The sequence below is a fragment of the Notothenia coriiceps genome, unplaced genomic scaffold, assembly GCF_000735185.1.
Source record: "Notothenia coriiceps isolate Sejong01 unplaced genomic scaffold, NC01 NC01_scaffold00036396, whole genome shotgun sequence".
NCBI lineage: Eukaryota > Metazoa > Chordata > Actinopteri > Perciformes > Nototheniidae > Notothenia > Notothenia coriiceps.
The window spans coordinates 302,098-321,902 of record NW_011369097.1 but is presented as its reverse complement, the minus strand read 5'-3'; the positions used below and the strand labels follow the sequence as shown (position 1 = coordinate 321,902).

The 19,805-nt window shown below is 38.0% G+C and overlaps 1 protein-coding gene across 1 annotated transcript in view; it reads right to left on the bottom strand.

Moving 5' to 3' along the window:
• tmem200b (transmembrane protein 200B) overlaps positions 1 to 19,805 on the bottom strand; it is a 461,151-nt gene that overhangs the window by 206,156 nt on the left and 235,190 nt on the right. The gene's annotated exons all lie outside the window — the stretch shown is intronic.

Genomic DNA, 19,805 nt, shown 5'->3' with positions numbered 1-19,805 from the left:
TCATCAAATTCAACAGCTGGAGGATCATATTGTACATTTCTCCACCTGTATTCTTTCCTTTTCCCTTTGCCTCGTGCTGACTGCTTTGTTGTTGTTGTTGTTGGGCTCTCTACTTCTATTTTAGCAATTAGATAATTCAAGTTTTGAAATAACAGCTCTTTTATAAATGTCCATAGAGGACGTCAGAACCGTCTTCATGGACTTAATAACTCAACATTGTTGCAGGAGACGGAACTGAAGCAGACATTTTCTGTACCAGATAGTTATGGGAGATTCAGATTTTGAGCTCTTAGATGATGAGAGAGATGAGGATTTCACACCCGGGATAGAAGAGGGTGAAGAAGAAGGGGGAAAAGATGCAGGAGGCTCCATGAGCGTACAGATACAGACATAGAGACAAATAGGGACGAGCTGGAAACACATAGCCCTCTGTGATCCAAGAGTAGAATGTGTGTCTTATTGTTGTTTTGATTTTAAGTGGAGCCATGAAAAATGAGAATTGCCTCAGGAATGCCAAGTTTGTTTCTATGAGCATGGTCAACTGGAAACCACATCCATAAAACTAGTCAAGATGACCCTACAGCCCGTGCCGACTGGAGTCCAATGAGGTACTTTTCTCACTACATTGACTACAAAGTCTTTGAAGATCTGGAAAGATTCACCAAAATAAAAAACTATTACTACTTTTTATTGACCAAATAAACAACAATATTCAGATCAATTACCTATTTATGTTTTAAATAAAGGTGAAATAATTATTGTATTAATATCACTCTATAACCATAATACGTTACATAGTCTATCTGTTAATTTTGGCTGTCTTTTCAAACTAAAATGGTCCTGACGTCCTCTACAGTGGACATACTGTAACATTTAAAAATCTAATTAAATTAAAAAAGTCTAAATTGCAAGACGTTTTTTTTAACCTTAAATAGGTAGGAAATAAAAAATAAAGAAGATTGGAAAACGTTTTTTTTCCTCGGTTCCCAGGAGGATATACTAATCAAAAGACAGGTTTATTGCTTTTTGTTTTTGTGTGTATTGGTCAAATTATTGTAATAATGGCAGAATCATGAATTGTTAAACATTAAAAACAATAGGCAATTTTTTAACTGTTCAAATTTGAATATTCTTACAAAAAGAACAAAAAGTCAATCATTCTTTTTATATTTTGAAAAATGCACTTTCACCAACTTTTGAAAAAAACAACTGATCAATAACACTAGTTGTTGTTTTGTGAAAGGAGGACATTTCCCTTGATGTAATGGCTTCAAAATTATAATAATATATTGTATTTATATATCGTCTTTCAAGGGACCCAAGGCCGTTTTACATGAGTTAAGGACAGACAACAAAATAAACAAACAAACAAAGTAAGGCAAATAATAAAGTTAAATTAATAAATAGCATTATGAGTGGAAGCTGGGGGACTGTGATGGGTTAGGGGTCAAAGGCCATGGTGAACAGGTGAGTTTTTAGTGAAAACAGAGTCAGGACATTCTGGAGACTCAGGGCTTTGCTGGGAACCCCGGACAAGACTCCATTGCAATAGTTCAGGCGGGAGGTGATGAAGACATGTATAAGGGTTTCTTCCACAGAGTTAGAGAATTAGGACCGGAGTACGGAAATGTTTTTGAGGTAGTAGAAAGCAGATTTGTTGACAGATTTGAAGTGAGCCTGGAAGGAGAGGGTGGTGTCCAGGACACCTGACACCCAGGTTGCAGACTTCAGTGGACGGAGAGATGGAGCAGCCGTCAATGGAGAGAAGCAGATCACAAATCTTCTGCACCTTGGGAGCCACAACTATCAGCTCTGTTTTATTGCTGTTTTGAGCAGGTTTGATGACATCCAGTTTTGATGTCATGTAGGCAGTTGACAAGGTATTGAGGGGGGAGCTGAGTGGACGGTTTGGTGCAGAGATAGAGTTGTGTGTCATCAGCGTATGAGTCAGGGTCGGCTTTATCGGGGGTCATTCGCGGGCCATGCCCCCCCAAACGAGTCACTGTGCCCCCCCAACGCAGGGCAGGCAAGCCACTTTGCCATTTAATTGGTTTTGCTAGTGAATTGTCAACGGGGGGGGGGGTGCTAGTGAACTGTCAACGGGGGAGGAGCCTCGCTGCGGGGAAACGGTGTACCTCTGTCGCAACTTCAATGATGGTGCCGGCCGTCAGCTAACCGAGCCGAGACGACCGGCCGTTCTGTGATTCTCTAGATTCTACAGATGGCCAGTCTGCCCCTGGTTTAGATAGTTAACTTCAGTTATCTCAGTGGGTCTCAAACGGTTTGGTCACCATTTATGTAAACAAGTATTTCCGAGGAAAACAAGACACTTTACAGCATGTTTTGAAATTGAAGTTACGTTGGTGTTTGTGTGTTGGTTGTTGACGGCAGTGTGTGCCCCCCCGTGGTAAATGATTTCCCCCCATTCGATTTGTTCTAGAGCCGACCCTAGTATGAGTGAAGGATGAGACCATGGTGGCGGATTATTTGATCAAGTGGGAGAATGTAGATGGTGAAAGTAAGGGGGCCAAGCACAGAGCCTTGAGGTACTCCTTGGTTGACTGGTGCTGATGGGGAACGGCAGTCACTGATGTTCACAAAGTGTTTCCGGTTCGAAAGGTAGCACAATGCAATGCTGACCTTTTCTTTAAAAGACAACCCTTTCTTAAAATAAAGATAAAATAAGATGGAAAAAAGTGAGATTCTTCACATTTAGTTTATTATACATGATGATGAACATTTATACATGAACACATTTGATGATTGTCTCATTGTAGGTCAGCTTTTCCTTGAAATAAATTCTAGTCTGGGTGGTGTTTTGTCAGGTGGCAGAAGTACCAATCTCTATCAAACAGAACGTAAACATCACACAGATATATATATTTCATAAAAACAAGTTCCAAATACAGGGGCAGATGTTGTTGCAACAATAGTTACAGCTGTGCAAAAATATTTTCTTTATCATTTTAGACTCAATTCGTGTAGCAATCGTGGTGAGGATCAAGGGTGGGACAGCCGAGAAAACTGCACCATGAACTGGTCACCGTGAGCAAAGAGAATCCATATGAAATAAGTTCTCGTACTCATAGCATAGGACTAAGATAACGTTTTGAGGAACATAACCAAGTGGTACAATTATAAAAAAAACGTTTGCGTGGGGAAATGATCTGTCCTCAACATTTCACGTGCCAAAACAGCAGACAGGAAGTGGTATGATCCTTTGCCGCTGTTACTGTACCATTGTGTTTACCACAATGGAACCAAACTTGAATGGCAAAGTTTACTTTCACCTTTCATTCCCACACTTAGATGTCTCTGTATCTTCCACAGACATAATCCTACAAAAACCTGTTGCTTGGAGCAGTTTCCTGTTGTGATTATCTAAATCGTTCAAATTGGCACCATCCCATAAACCCTCGAGCACTTCCATTCACACCCAATTATTTCTGTTATAGCTGGGGATTTCTATAACCCCAAGCCCTTGGTTTTCTGGGAGCATTTTATAGGACTTTGATAACGTTTTGAGTAACTTTATCAAGGTGTACCATACTGCCCAAAAAGAATGAATAATACTGAGTGTTATTCGTTTTTTTTAAGGTTTCAAATATTTGCATGGGAAAATTACCTGACCTCCACCACTCGAGTGAGAATATGTCAGCCACAAGAACAAACAGGAAGTGTGTTGATCTTCTGCAGCATTTAGTTCAGATTTAGCATTCTGAGTTCTTTACCACAATGTGCCAGCATGACTTGAGTGGTCAACTACACTTCCACTTTTGTTTTCAAACTTTAGTTCCCTGTAGATGAAGCTGCCCAGGTCTTGGACATATGCTTGTTTTTTTGGTAAACAAAACCTAAAACGTGTAATGTAATGAAACATTTAGAACGGCAATAGCAATGAATTTTATAAACAAGTGAATCCAGCTGTTTCAGTTCCCTCTTACACAGTAAGCCACACTATTCTGCAGGACACTCAGATGTTATTCCTAGGGAATAGGAATAGTCAGGTGCACAAACATGACATTACCTTGATGTTTATCATGTATGACGTTAGCCCTTTTAGTTTAGCCTGTTAGCATGCCAGCATTTGATTATTAGCACTAAATAAATCAGCCTACATCTGAAGCAGATAACAATTTGCAGGTACAATTTGGACCTGATGGTGGCGTTGAATAAAAACTTGGGGTCAAAACATATGATCACCAAAGTGGTGAACCGATCAGCTATCACACTGACATTGCTGCTCAGTGAGCTGCTAATCCTAACATGAATCACTTTTTTCATTTATATTGAAACAATTTTCTCTCCTTACAAACGTATCTCGTTGTCCCATTATGAGCAATTCTTCCTCATTGGGCTCAGCACATTACACATGTGCATATACAGTACAAATGTTCAGAGTTACGTTTATTGTTTAGAAAAATGTATATATTGGTGGGAAAAGGTTTGAATTGTGTAACTGTGTGTGATAATTGCATGATGTTTGCTGTGGAGGACAGGATAGGAACAGTTTTCTCTGTGACTTCAAATTTATTCATATATATACGTAGGAGAATATTTCTATAAAAATACATATTCCTCTGCACAACAATCCAATTGTTGTGCTACAAAAATACTTTCATATCAAATTATAATAATAAAAACTATGAAAGGCAGCCACAGAATGATTTAATGGAAGTGGGAATAGGACTAAGTAAAGCTATCAGTACCATGATGAAATAAAACTGCATTCAGAAGTTGCAAGTAAGAAGTATTAAAAGTCAAATATAGTCAAATATATTTTTCACATTCTTTTTTTTACCGTTGCATCAGTACTCATGTGTTATACTGTAAATATCTAATGTATCCACGTATTGCTGGTGTAAAACCCTTAAGAAATTGTTCAACATTTTTGAGAAAAACTATTTGCTGAAATGTAAAGAGCCAGGCTAGTTATCCCACCTACCCCCAGTATGCTAAGCTAGGCTAAACCTGAGCTCAGTCCATTTGCTTAATATAAAAAGTTTAATATTTTTGAAAATACAAGGATTTTACATTCTTTCAGTGTTAGAGATGTTCAGATAGATATCAATCTCATGTCTGTGTGTCAAATACAGAGTGAGGATGTGGTTAGCCTAGCTTAGTATGAAGACTAGAAGGAGCGGAAACAGCTAGCCTGACTTTGTCCAGAGTTAAAAAATACTCCTACCAACACCTCTAAGGTTCACTATTTAACAGAAAACTGCCGGGTTTAAGTTCAATAATGTGCTGGAATTATCTGTTCAGCAGCATATTAGCTCTAGGGACAGTGTGCAGAAAGAAGTAACTGAGTTATACTCTATTCTTTGCCAGAAAATGTTTCAAGCTAGTAACTTAACCACTAAAACGACAAATCAATTTTGTTTTACATTTCGATGCCTAGAAAGATTAAACATGTGTCTAGAAGGATTAAACATGTGTCTAGAAGGATTAAACAGGCCATTGTTAGCGTTAGCATCCTCTTCTTTTCAGTCTTTATTCTAAGCTAGGCCAACCATTTCCTGACTCCGGCTCCATACTCCACACATAAACATAAGATTGATATTAATCTTATCGTGACTCTCTGAATAAAATAGGCATATTTCTCTAAGGCACAGACGTGATACTGATATACATTCTCTGTTAACTCTCGGACAGAAAGCAAATAGGAGTATTTCCTAAAATGTTGAATAATTACTTTAAAAGGGAGAAAAATAAGATGAAAGAAAACACAGACTCAGCACTTGTCTTTACTTAAAATACAACAAATGGAGAAATTTGTTCATGTTCCCCCTTCTGGAGGTTCAAAGCATTACCAATCAAGCCATAATATAGCAATCACTACAAATCAAGCACAGAGATTTAATGTACAGAGATTTGCATCATTGGGTGCATATTAAAATAAAATCTTTGAAGCCTACACATTTCTATCATGACACTGGCTAGTTTAAACTCTAGCAGTGCATCTTGTTTATAATTTGCATTGAACAACATTAGTAACTAGTAACTACAGGTTAATGTAGTGGAGTAAAAAGGACAATATATCCTATGAAATGTAAAAGTATAAGGTCTCACCAAATGGAATTACTCACAAAAACTACTTCAAAACTAGTATACTAAATGTGCATGGTTACCTTTTTTTCTTATCTCTTGTCTTTTTTCTTTCGCTTAACCAACCCAAACCTGCATTACTTCCCACAAGACAGCCATTTGAACCATTGATTGTGTTATTCTGTTGTTAAAATAAAGTCTTATTTTCAATGCCACTGTATTGATGTACAAACTGCTCTACATGTCATTTGTCAAATGATTCAGCTTTGGAGAATCATTATTAAACTGTCAGAAAAAGGCTTATCTCACATGACACTGGATGATTGTTTCTGGACATCAAGATGTTCCACAAGAACAAGAAAGTGTTTTTCACTGAAGTTGATGCTACTTTACAGGAGAAGGGAGTCTATCTATTATTGCCAAAGACAACTAAAGTGCATGCTGCTTTACCCACTAACTCAATGGCTTGTACAATAAGTCATAATACATACATTAATAACACGTAACCCTATAGTACTTATAGGGCTTGCAGCACAATGTGTTAGCATTTTATTAACTTGTATGCAAAGTATACAAGTATCACATTTTTCAAACAAAGTGCTATGAGTAACCAAAATTACTTCCAATAATTTAATTCAGCATCACATTCAACCACTGATGATATCACTTTTTTCTTTTGTTTGTGTGCTATAGGCATTACTTTTCATCGTAAGCTAATGTTGTGAATTAAAAAGTTTGTTGCTTTTTCTTAAATTTTCATAGGCTAATAGACAAACATGGAAGTTTAGCAGTAATGAAATTTGGCACTTCTTCAAGCTTCCCTCAAGCACACAATGCATCCACATCCAGTGTAGAAATATTATGCATAAAATCCAGTGCATTAACTGAACATATTGTATATTTGTACACTATATTATAAGTAAGCATAGGCATCCAGCACTCTGGAAAACTGGAAACTCATCTGAGACTAACAAGGCTGAAGATACTTTCCCTGATTAATGGGATTTTGGGGCGCTACTGGGTTCTATAACCAACATGTTAACCCTTTTTAGCTAACCTTAATTTCCTTATAATCAAATACATCCTCTTTGTTACTATCCATGACATGTACATGCTGGTGTTGTGTGCCTAAACCCTTTATAAATGGCACATTGGTTAATTAGACAGTAGTACGCAGTTTTTCTTGTTGTTACTTTGGTTATGGGTAATACATTTATTTAGTTATGCTTTATTAAGCAGTACTAAAACGAGTTTACAAAGCTTTTGGATTATGAGGTTGTGAAAAATCTTTAACCATTCAAATGACAGCACAAATAGTTTGTTCAAATGCCAAAGTACAACCATTTTCTGGTGAGGACGTCTATTGACCATGTGTATCATGCATGACCTGTCTGTCAGAGCGTGACAGCTGTAGCAATTACGTTGTTGCTATACAGTTTTAAAAACCTGGATATGTGGCGTTTGTTTCCCATTTCCTATCTATACTGATAGTTTCTTTAAACCAATATCTCTTGATATAGGTCCTCTAACCTTTAACCTAAACCACAATATACCAAACCTTAACAGTGGTGGCAGATGAGGACACATTAAAGATATCTGCAGATCTAGGCCACTGCCTTCAAAATGGCTAGGTAACACACTAATGTACCCAAAATATGTACATGTGGAAAAGAAACAACAACCAAAGCCCAAAAGATATGTGGCCAAGCGCTAAAGAGCAATTCACTCCAAATGGGGTTTTCACAATCTTGTAACCAAAATGTTGTCCATATTACTGACCCATAAAGCATTTTATACTATAGACCTTCATTTAACTATAAGTTAGAATGTATAGACCCTTAATTAAAAAAAGACCATAAATGGTATTAAAGAGGTTAATCCAAGACCTTGGTTGGCCTGTGTTAGCTAAATTGAAGGAAAGTGTTAGGTTGAGTGATTTTTTCTTTTTAGTTTGCAGTATGAAGAAGAGTTTTAATCACAGAATTTCATGAAAACCACATTTGTTGGATTCATTTCAATCGGTAGAACTCAATGGCAGAAACGTGTTTTAATATGTGAATGCTTCAGGTTTTACACCTCGGAAGTTCGTAGGAGTCTCTTCACCTTTGGCTCTGATGTTAAATAGTGTTATATTAGGCATGTACATTTAGGACTTGCAGATGTAATGACCAATTTGGAACATTAACATGCAATGAAACAAACAAATGTACAGCTTCTGCCAAATTCATTTGCATGCCATTGTCAAATTGTTTGGAAGCCATAATAAAAGCATCCCAAAGATTAGAGCTATAGAAACTTTCCTCTTTGTTTTTTTTTAGGAGCACAGTAGCAAAACAGTTTGTAGAATCCAAATTTAAAAAATGACAAAACTCAAATTGGCAGCACAAATTGATTGAAACTGACCAGGCCAATTTATTGACGTTGCCATGACCCTAGAAACTTGAAGGGTAAAAAAAATGGTTTGTTTGTACACAAAAATACTTCAAGCATTACAATTCAAACTTTAAGGCCTCAGTATGCTTTAAAGAAACGTATTTTCTAAGTGTCTAGAAGCCCGGGGATCACGGGGAATGTAAAACGTTATCTTTACGATTAATAAAAAGAGAGGCCATTATGGCAGACTTTATAGTGGTCATTTATAACAGGTATAAAAATGTTCCTCCTACATCCTACTTCCTTTGAAGCAAACTAAGGCCTTTAGATAGAAGAACGTTTTTACATGAGTTTGTTGACTTGTAGCTGGAGAAGAAAGCCTACAAAAATGCCCATACCCCCCCTTTGAAGCATATAATATCAGGATTCAAGAACGCATAGAATGCTGAAATGGCGCTAAAAGTGAAGTGGTGGTAGAGCACATTAAGTGAACATTGAAAATAGAATGTTTTATTTTTTTGAAAAAGTGAGGTGATCAGTGATGTGTTGACAGGTTCTCAGACAACTGCCCAATGCTTATTACCTACAAATGAGGCTTCATAAGCTTTTTGGCCGTTTAAGTGTTAACATTAAGTCTTCATTCTCACAAGCTCCAGTACCGTATTTACATGTATTACATATTATTATTACAAGACAACAACAAATAAATGTATGACTATATTTATAATAATCTGTCAAAGGATAATCCTACTTGCTATGTTAGGGTTATGTGGAATTTAACAGAGGGTGTATTTGATTGTGAGGAAAACATCTAGCTAATTCTACAGAGTTTCAAAGATTACACAGCTGGTTAACTATACTAAGGGTATGAGATGTGTGTATGTTTGTGTGTTTGGGATGGAGAAGGACTGCATATGTACATTTCTTCTTCACTGCATAAAGGCTTTTCAAATCTTTATCTTCCTAGACATCTTCATACAGAAGCACACAAGGCAGTAGAGGACATGGGTTAAGGTGATTGTTATTTCGTTAAAATCAAAAGAAAGATGAACACGCTTTGATTTTGTGTGACAACATGGAATGGAGTCTACCAAACTGATTTCTCATGATTGCTTTGAGTTGGGGCTGACAACTTGCCAACAAGAAACCTGAGTATTAGGGTCTTGTGGACAAGTGAGGATTACATGGATTTACTTAAAAACTGTTTTGGTTAAGATGGACCTGAGCCTGGAAGTCACAAACTGGATTTACCAATCAATTAACATTCTGGCCTTCACCTAATATCATAATGGCTAATGGAAAGTATAATTGGACTACCATGCTTAGACTGGAATCAGGATGAATAAATGGAAATGATCAGCTCACACACTAAATAAACTGAAAACTAACTGGTTCCTACCACTGGGAAACCATCTCTAGCATTTTAAATGAAACTAGTCTAATTGTCTATTCAAAAGGGAATGCTATACATAATTCAAAAATGTTATAGGGAAATATTTGAGTAATTTTTTTTTAAGGGAAATCCAGAATATGAGTTACCATATCAGAATGTTAGCAAAGGGGTTTTGTCTTAAAGTAGGGCCTCTTTTGGCATCAATATCAATATCATATCCGAATCAGAATCATGAGAACGCAGTTTGGGTTAAGACCAAATAAGGTGATCATAAATTAGCAGAGATTTTTATAAATAAATTACAAAAAATAGTTTGTGATCACGTGAAAACAATAATCACACCCATGGTCTTCTATCCTTCTATATCCTCACTTCACTCCTGGCAGCAAATGATAGGGCATCGGTATAGATGAGTGGTGACTTTCTTTGGTTACAAACATTACGGTAAAAATATATTATCCCTCCTATTTTTCTATGCTCCCTGGAAAATGTCGAAGATTATGGCCACTCTACTTTGCTAAAATATTAATCTTTAATGGATTTTTCCTTTCTTTCCATACTTTTTGACGATTTGACTCATTATTAGTCTTAGAAAAAGGCCCAGTCATTCTTACACCTATAAAATTGCATACCAGAAGAAGAAAGGGGTCGAAGTCAAGAAAATAGTTGGTCAAGGCAACAGGGAGGTAAAATAGTTGTATACAAACTGAGATGTGTTCCCAACAAGATTCTTCTCTCTGGCTCAGATTAATGGTCGGGTGTCCCACCCTCTAAATGGGTATTTAAAGGGAGATTTAGAGAGTGTAACAAGTGTGTGTTTTCTGCACTATGGATGCTTGATGTCATTTTAATGCCAAAGGGGCAATTAAGAAAATGTAAAAAAAATGTCTTAAAACATTTAAGGCCTGTTAAGATACCTTTATAAAGTTTAAAATGTAGTGGCTAATGGACCTCCAACAAGTTCATTATTTTCTCTATGGCGACACACTGGTAATGTGCTTATACCATGGCCACTCACCAAAAACAAAGTCGACAGCAATGCTAGCAGCTTTGCAAGGCTGCACAGGCACAGCGATGCTTTTAGCTAAATGCTAATGTTAGCATGCTAATATACTCCCAATGACAGTTAACATGATCATTTTTAGCAGGTATAATATATAACATGTATCCCATTTCAGTGAGGCATGTTATCATGCTAATTTAGCAATTGCTAATAAATAAAAAATAAGAGCTGAGGCTGATGGGAATGTAATTAGTTTTGTAGGTATTTGAGTTTTAAACAAAATGAAAATGGTGATCTGATTATGGTGCCAGATGAAAAGTCATTCAAAGTTATTACAATATATCCCGAGGAGACATGCATGTGTGTATTAAAAGTTGGACTGAATTGTCGACCAATCCGTGTGAAATGCTGAAATATTTCACTGCATAAGTAAAAACCGTATGCCTATTGGTGCCGTTATGAAAAGTCAAGGGATTATAGAATTTGTTAACTCTACCACATTTCAGGGCGATTCATCTAGCAGGCTTATTTGTCAAGATACTTCTGTCTGTAAAAAAGTGATGGACCAACATACAAACCAACATAGCCATGCAGTTAGCATTTCAATAGACACGTGCCAATTGTTCAGAAATGAGTACTGTCCTTGGCCATGGTATAAACCACAATATTCTGTCTAGACAATAAACTAGAGATTAGTGTGCTCTAACATGTTTGAAGTTGTCCTAACTCTGGTCTTACTCTATAGTCACAGGCGACAGTATTTTTCAAAAGGCGTTTGCCAGCTGAAGATGGTTAAAACATCAGTAGATTTCTGTTAATTCAAACAGTTGCTTGTAAACTGCACAGTAGTCTGTTAAAAAATGTCAAGCATTAGCATTTTGTTTGGCATTATGCTGGCAATCTACAAAAGTAAGCCTAAACTTCACTTACAGCTTCAGAAGTTATTAATTTCTGTTAAAATTTTATTGCAGCATTTAAGTGAAAATATTAAATTAGTAACATATATATACAGTAAAAGATTTAAAACAATAAAAAAGACAAAAGCTAAGACATAAGCTTGAATATGACGAAGGATAAATTGGCAGCCGTTTTGTGACTGAGCATGTTCATTTAAAATGACAGGCTTTGTTTGTTGTTTCTGCAGAGATTTGTTGTTGTTGTTTACAAGGAATAGCCTACTAGTTGAAAGATGCACCCATCAATAAAAGAGTGATGGGATCTGTTAATTACCCCTATTTGATCCTGAACTATTCCTTTCATTCTAACGTAGACACAACCTGTCCGTAGTTTTAATAAAGTGCCTTCAGAGTTGTGCAGATTTAGTAACCCAACTCAGCTTGTGTACATATTTAAAGGTTAATATTTACAGAAAGAACGGAGGTGAAAGGTTTGAGATGCCCTAAGGGTAATAGATTTTTTTTTCTTATAAAAGAATAGCATTTGCATGTTGACTGTTTTTAGGTTTCAGGGTACATCACTGCTACCGGTGTGAGAAAGCCTTCCCAAGCTCATCACTCTTATTATACCTTCCCCAGTCATATGACATACAGAGGGCGGACATATTAATAAAAACCCCTGTAATCATAGTCAGGATAAACTAATAAAGTAATGATTCAACTCCATATTTAAATGTGAGGATTGAGTTTGTAGTGTTGTTGCTTTGGACTGCATCAGTTTCCAATCATTGGATTGTATACATTTAAGCAATGTGTTGGGCCAAAAACCCGCCCAATAATCATCTTTCAATTCAAATTGTGTTTGACTACTCTTGAATGCCCTTTAAATTGGGTTGAATAATAAAAAAAAAGGTATGTATGCATTTTAAGGGGTTATTTGGACCCATGGAAACATCTACTGTTAATGTTTAAGCCCCTTCTCTTTTTTGGTCACAAAGTATTAACCACACCTCAAAACTATAAGGCCTTAAAAATTGTACCTAAAAATATGAGGTTTTATAACACCTCAAACAACAATTGAATATCATAGCCTTTACAAATGTATTTGTAACAGACTTATTGTATCTGATTAATTCATGTTATTTCATGCCCACCCTCTGTATATATTTAGGTATCGTCAAATGAAACTGCGCTACCAGCAAAAACTTGTTTTGTTTTATAGAACCTACATTTTGTTTGCCTGGTTTCTACCTCCTCAATACAAAGGTTTTTTTTGTTTGTGTAATTGAGTTGTGTCCACTCCTTGTTGTTTTGCCCCTTGTCCTTATTTCTTTCTGGCTCCAACGTCTCCTCTCCATCCACCTCCCGTAGCTAGATGACGTCTGACTCCACCACGCATTGCTCGGTGTACTCCTTCACCAGCTCCACGTTCAAGATGTTGCGGCAGAATTCCATCATGGGCTTCCAGAGTGGTGGGTCCAGGAACATCTGGCACATCACGTGACCCTTCAGAGTGGCAGTGTGGCGCTGCAGGTGGCACAAGAACTGCTGCCGGACATGATCCAGGTCCTTACCGAACATGTCAATGTTCAGGTAATACCTGTTTTAAAAGAAGTGTACTGGTCAATTGAGTGAAAATAATTTCTTGTTCTAAAATAACTGGAAATCGTAACCCTCCTGTCGTGTCTGTTTCTCCCCCCTCACTTTGGTGTTCCCGGGAAAATTTGACCGTTCTGCAACTTTAACTTCTCTTACATTGAAACAAGAACCATTCAAAATCACCACATTTTATTTAACACCATTTTAAGATGCAAGCAATGTCTCAGACTTCTGATTTACATTAATGGGTGTATACTATCTGATGAACATACTCTAGAGCAGTGGTTCCCAACCTGGGGGGCGCGTTAGAATTTTTTTTTTTTATTCTTTTTTTTTTATACATATAATTGTAACGCAATACATGATTGTCACTAAAAGCCTTGTCTCTACATTACAATAAAATATNTTTCTGGAGACAAGATTTCAACCACGTCACTGATGCATTTTTGTGGCATTGGGATATATATTTTTTAAATCCTCTGGAGCAGAGAGAGGAGCTGTGGATAATCCACAGCTCCTCTCTCTGCTCCAGAGGATTTAAAAAATATATATCCCAATGCCACAAAAATGCATCAGTGACGTGGTTGAAATCTTGTCTCCAGAAAACAAAAAACTGAAACAAGCGGTATCAGTGACTGTGTGTTTGATGTGGCTCTTTGCAGTAACATAGAAAAAATGTGGCTCTTAACCTCTGACTGGTTGGCCACCCCTGTCCTAGGGGAATGATCGGAAAAATTCCAATCCAGGAGAAGTTCAGCCCCTATCCAATATGATACTAAATTGTGAAGCAAATTGTTGATAGCTCAATCAGGGAGGTCGTAAACTAAGCCAATACACCATTTTTGATGATTTACATGTCGCAAAATACTCCAAACTACTCGCATATATTTTTTCCGATATTCACGAAACGCTGTATACACATTGCTATTATGATTGCACATATATTTCAAATAGCCTTCCATTAGCCCCGCCCCCCAGGAAGATGGCCATTTTGTTAAATGTGCGTTTTTCAAGCATTTTAAGCACATTTTTGCAAATTCCTCTTTAGGGAAATAATCTGAAAAATTCCAATCCAGGAAAATTTAAGCGCATGTCCAAAGTGATGCTACTTTGCGAAGGAATAGTTGATCGCTTGAACGTGGAGCTTGTAGGCTAACGGAAAATGTACAATTTTTGACCATTTATATGTCAGATACTACCTTAAGCTACTGAGACCCGCCTGTCTGCCCGGCACATCAACTGTCACACACACACACACACACACACACACACACACACACACACACACACACACACACACACACACACACACACACACACACACACACACACACCCACACCTACACAATGTACAACACACACACTCTACAAAACACACCTACACATTGTAAAACAAACACAAACAGTTTGCAGAGCTGTGCTTCGTTGACATAAGTCCAGCAATGCGTCATGCCTCTTTTAAACATCACTGTTGGCTGAAATCAACTCCGGAGAATACATCAGTGTACCCTCGGTTATAGCTCCTCCAGAGAGACTCCTCTCTCCTCTCTCCTCTCTCCTCTCTCCTCTCTCCTCTAAATCAGTGTGTCCTCGGTTACGGCTCCTCCAGACAGCCTCCTCGATAATGAATCCTCGACGAGCCTTTAGAGACATTTGTTTTCCTTTAGACGGCGCGCCGACATCCGTTTCCGGGTCGCTGCCGGAGGACCTGGAAGTCTGGGACGCGAAAATTATAGAAATGAAAAACGGCTCATTTCGGAGGACTCGCTTGACGCCGGGACGACCGGCTGCCCTCCCCGACAGGCGCACGCACGCAAGGGCCCGCTCATCACTGGGCGCACTTCTGTGACAGCAGTTTTAATGTATCTTTTAGGTCGGGGCTGGCACGTTGTGGTAACAATTGTGAATGCTGATTTGGTGAGGTGCAGAGGAACATACCACTTCCTGTTTGTTCTTGTGGCTGATATACTATATATATATATATTCACTCGACTGGTGGAGGACAGAGCATTTTCCCATGCAATCTTATAGCATATCATGTTAAAGCCAGTGCTTTTTTTAGCCCTCTAAGACAACATGGTGCACCTCGGTGATGTTCCTCAGAACTTTATCAAAGTCATATTAAATACTGTGAGTATGTTGCTGCTCATAGCCTTCTTCTTCATTCTGCTGTATTTATTTGAAATGAATTTTGTTTGCTGCTGCCGACCAGGTGTAAATCGACATGATAGAGTGTTCATGGCTGCCCCTCCTTTGATCCTCACCATGGTTGCCACTATAATTGAGTCTACAAAACAAAAGTGGATGTGTCCGTGCAGCTGTCATTTTAATCGCAATAGTTTCTGGAGTTTTATCTTGATTTGTCTTGTGAAATATGTTTATCTGACCGCTGTTTGGGTGTCCGCGGTTCTGTGTGATGGAGACTGGTACTTCTCCCTGGTGACAAACCTCAACACCAACCAGACTGGAATTCCTTGCAAGAAAAATCTGACATACGAGGAGACACTCACCAACACCGATTACAAGAATGCATCAAGTGTAAGTGACAACACACAGCAACAAGATAAATGTGAATAATCTACATTTTAAGGTTATTATATTTCAAATCTATTAATAAGACTATTTTATTTAAAAAATAAGCGTAATAAGTTAACAAGGTAAAGTCCAATATTCATCCTAAAAATAAAAGATATCTGGTTAAATAACACCAAAATAATTGCAATAAAATGAATCTTGTGACTTTTATACATCAAATGAAATCTGTGGGGTTAAAAAATTATTAACTGTTTGTGCTTTCGAGCCAGTGCAAGCTGTTTGCAATATGAATAGTTAGTCTAAACAAAAAATAGCTCTCAAATAATGTTTAACCTGTTTAGCCCTGAAAGTGTTTTTCAGGTCTCAGGCTCGAAAATGACATTCCCAGAACAAATGAACATATCTTCCATTCTAAAAGGGTTAAATTAATAATCCTTTTTCTCAAAGTAATGATAAACCTGTGAGTTGGATGTAGAAAAGTCAGAATCAATATAAATGTTTTTTATTTTAAAGAAAATTCAGATTGAACATAGTAAAAAACTGTAAATTATAGTGTCCGTCCAAAAATTCTTTTTTTACTTATAGTGAAAACCACCGTTGAATGATGGTAAGGTAGACTAAAAGCTTTAGGAATCCAAAGTACAGCATATAATAAGTACCCTGTATCAAGATAGATGCAAAACAAGTGACATTTGACCTTTTTAGAGAGGTTTAGTAAAAAAAATTCACCTCTGGCGTTTTTGCCGTTTCTCTGGAACCGTTAGAGCCAATAGAATCGAAAGGGAATCTTCCCATACACACCAACGTTACCATTGTGAAGTGGGGGCTACGCGCATGCAGTTTGCCTGAAGCGAAACCTGTCTCACGCTCTGAAATCTGAAAACTAGGTTTGGATTTTCAGAAATCATTTCAAAGTGACACGGACACATTGAATTAACCTATGGATTAACTTTCAGCAGCGTTTTTATCGTTTTAATGCCATTGAAGACAACTTTTGATCAGACAACGATGAAGGTAAGACATAATGCCGTGTTTGTTACCTAGCCCCATGTGTTGTGATGTCTGTTTTTGTTTATAAAGTCGCAAGTTCTTATCATGGAGTGATGATCTAGATACCTATCGATTCTGTGTCTTCTCACGATGCTATTCAATATGTTGGATGTGCAGTTACGATAAGTAATAAGGGTGTTATGAGCAGTGTTGGGCAAGTTACTTCCAAAATGTAATATATTACATATTACTTATTACTGTCTTTTGAAAGTAATAAGTGACATTACAATATTACTGTCTCTGAAATGTAATGAGTTACACTACTTTTTAGTTACTTTGACCAAAATAACCGCAAAAGAATGGCTAGGTATTTTAAATGCTAAAATGTTAGTGCAGCTCATTATACATCCAGTGAAGGGCAATGTGGTAGAGCATAACAACTTTGTAGGCCCTTAAGGGTACTAACAACTTTTATTACACGGCTTAGTTGAATACTCGATTCTGATTGTAAATTCTTAAACCCACTGTACAGGCGGGTACTTGTTTAGATATACCTGGGCAGGCTCTGTTTTGCCGTGGTATCCTGGCACCTGCGGGCCTCAGAGGGGCGGCGTAGTTTCGGGCGACAAAGACTGCTGCTCCGGGGGCTAGGGCGGCCAGTCAGGCGGGATTAAGCTAGTGTCCACAACGGAGGGTAACGTGATGTCCCCATCTGACCTGTTGCTACTGTCTGCAGTATGCAGTGTTGCTGGCGTTTATTGATGGTTGCTTTAACCATTTTCGTATAAATGATTATCCACAGATGTGTGTCACTGCTGTGGAAGCACTTTGGAAATGATGCGCGCGCAGCGGAGCAGGTCACGCGCACCATTAGTAAACACACCAGGTTTACTAATCTACCCGCACAATTTGTCTCCGGTGTCGGAATTTCTCGCTATGTTAGTACATTCTTAAAAAACAAAACACCATTTCATTTCGGGTTAAAATGTGTTGTAACTGCATTACTGAGTAATGTAACGGGTAATATATTACCCAAATTTCATTAGTAATGCGTTACATTACTTCGTTACAGCAAAAAGTAATATATTACTGTAACTCCGTTACTTTTGTAACGCGTTACACCCAACACTGCCCGTAATAGTGTTCACTGGAGTCCAGCACCTCAGCACCCCCACTCAAAATACCTTCCNGTGTGCCTTGGCAGTCTCAGGGTCTGACCTCAGGACGTCTTCGGTCTGATCTCAGGACGTCTTCGGTCTGACCTCAGGACGTCTTCGGTCTGATCTCAGGACGTCTTCAGATTGATCGTCACACTCTTCCATTGTGATCATTTCAGTTTGTTTGTTTATTGCTTGAACAACTAGTTTGGCGATACTCTGTCTGTGACGTTAACATGTCGATAAAGCTTTTTCAAATGTAACCTCTATTATCATTTTGTGAATCACTTTCTAAAGGTTTTTCTTTGTGTCCTTGTCATGGTTCATAGTCTCTTTAAGATACGATACATTACGATACGATATACAGTACGTTATATTACGAAACAATACATATAAAAACGGTAGGATACGTTGTATTACGATACGACACATTACGAAACGATAGATTGCGATACGATATGATACGATACATTACGAAACTATATGATACGTTATATTACGAAACGATACATTACGATAAGATTTGATACGTTATATTACGTTACATTACGATACGTTGCATTATAGCATTACATTACGATACAATATACATTATATTTGTATACGATATGTTACAATAAGACACGATAAATGACAGTACAGATGATCGGATAAGTAAGAAAGCACTTTCTGATGTTTCTTGATTCCCAGCAGCTCCGTTTAACATCAGCAGAGATATTTAGACCAGAACCAGACGAACATCACTTCTCTCTGAAGGCTTCAGATCATCAGAGACGTGTTCTCTCACATGTTAACAATCTACATGTATGATTGTTAACATGTTAGAGAACATGTTAACAATCATATATGTAGAAAACACGTGACCAACATGTACTCTGTTCTCCATACAGAGAGTACAACAGGACAGTTTCCTGCGTGTGACCGGCTCCATACGCCATCTCTCACACACACACACACACACACACACACACACACACACACACACACACACACACACACACACACACACACACACACCTCGCTCGCTCGCTCGCCACTCTGCCTCCGACTCTCTTCGAGGAGATGCTGCTGGCTGCTGTGTCTCGTCGCCCGTGGCAACAGGTTGCTATAGCGACGGACCGGCGCCTCATTGGGTGATGATGGAGAGGGGGGAGGGGGGGTGTGTTTACATCAAAGTTCAGGATAATGTGGTCATGACAATAAAAGCTTAGCTGGATTAAATCTGTGTGTGTGTGAGAGAGAGAGAGAAATTGTGTGTGTAAAAAAGGAGAGAGAGAGATGGGGTGTGTGTGTGTGTGTGTGTGTGTGTGTGTGTGTGTGTGTGTGTGTGTGTGTGTGTGTGTGTGTGTGTGTGTGTGTGTGTGTGTGTGTGTGTGAGAGAGAGAGAGACAAAGTGTGTGTGTGAAAGTGAAAGGCAGAGAGACAGAACGTGTGTGTGTGTGAGAGAGAGAGAGAGAGAGAGAGAGAGAGAAAGTGTGTGTGTGAAAGGCAGAGAGATAGTAGGTGTGTATAACATATAAAATTAATGAGGAAATAATAATAATAATAATAATAATAATGGGATTATAATTAGTGTGTATTTTGGTGTTGAAATCTATGAATTACCGCCCCCTGGTGGAACAACTGTGTAATGGAAACTGTTATTAAATCACGGCCAGCAAACCCTATAGGATACAGTTTATCTGTGGTGAGTTAACATTTAAATATATACAAATAAATACAAACTACATCTCCTCTGTGCTGACGGGGAACAACAACAATTGTTTTTTGTTGTTTTAAATTAAAGAGGAGACTGTAATCACAGCAAACCT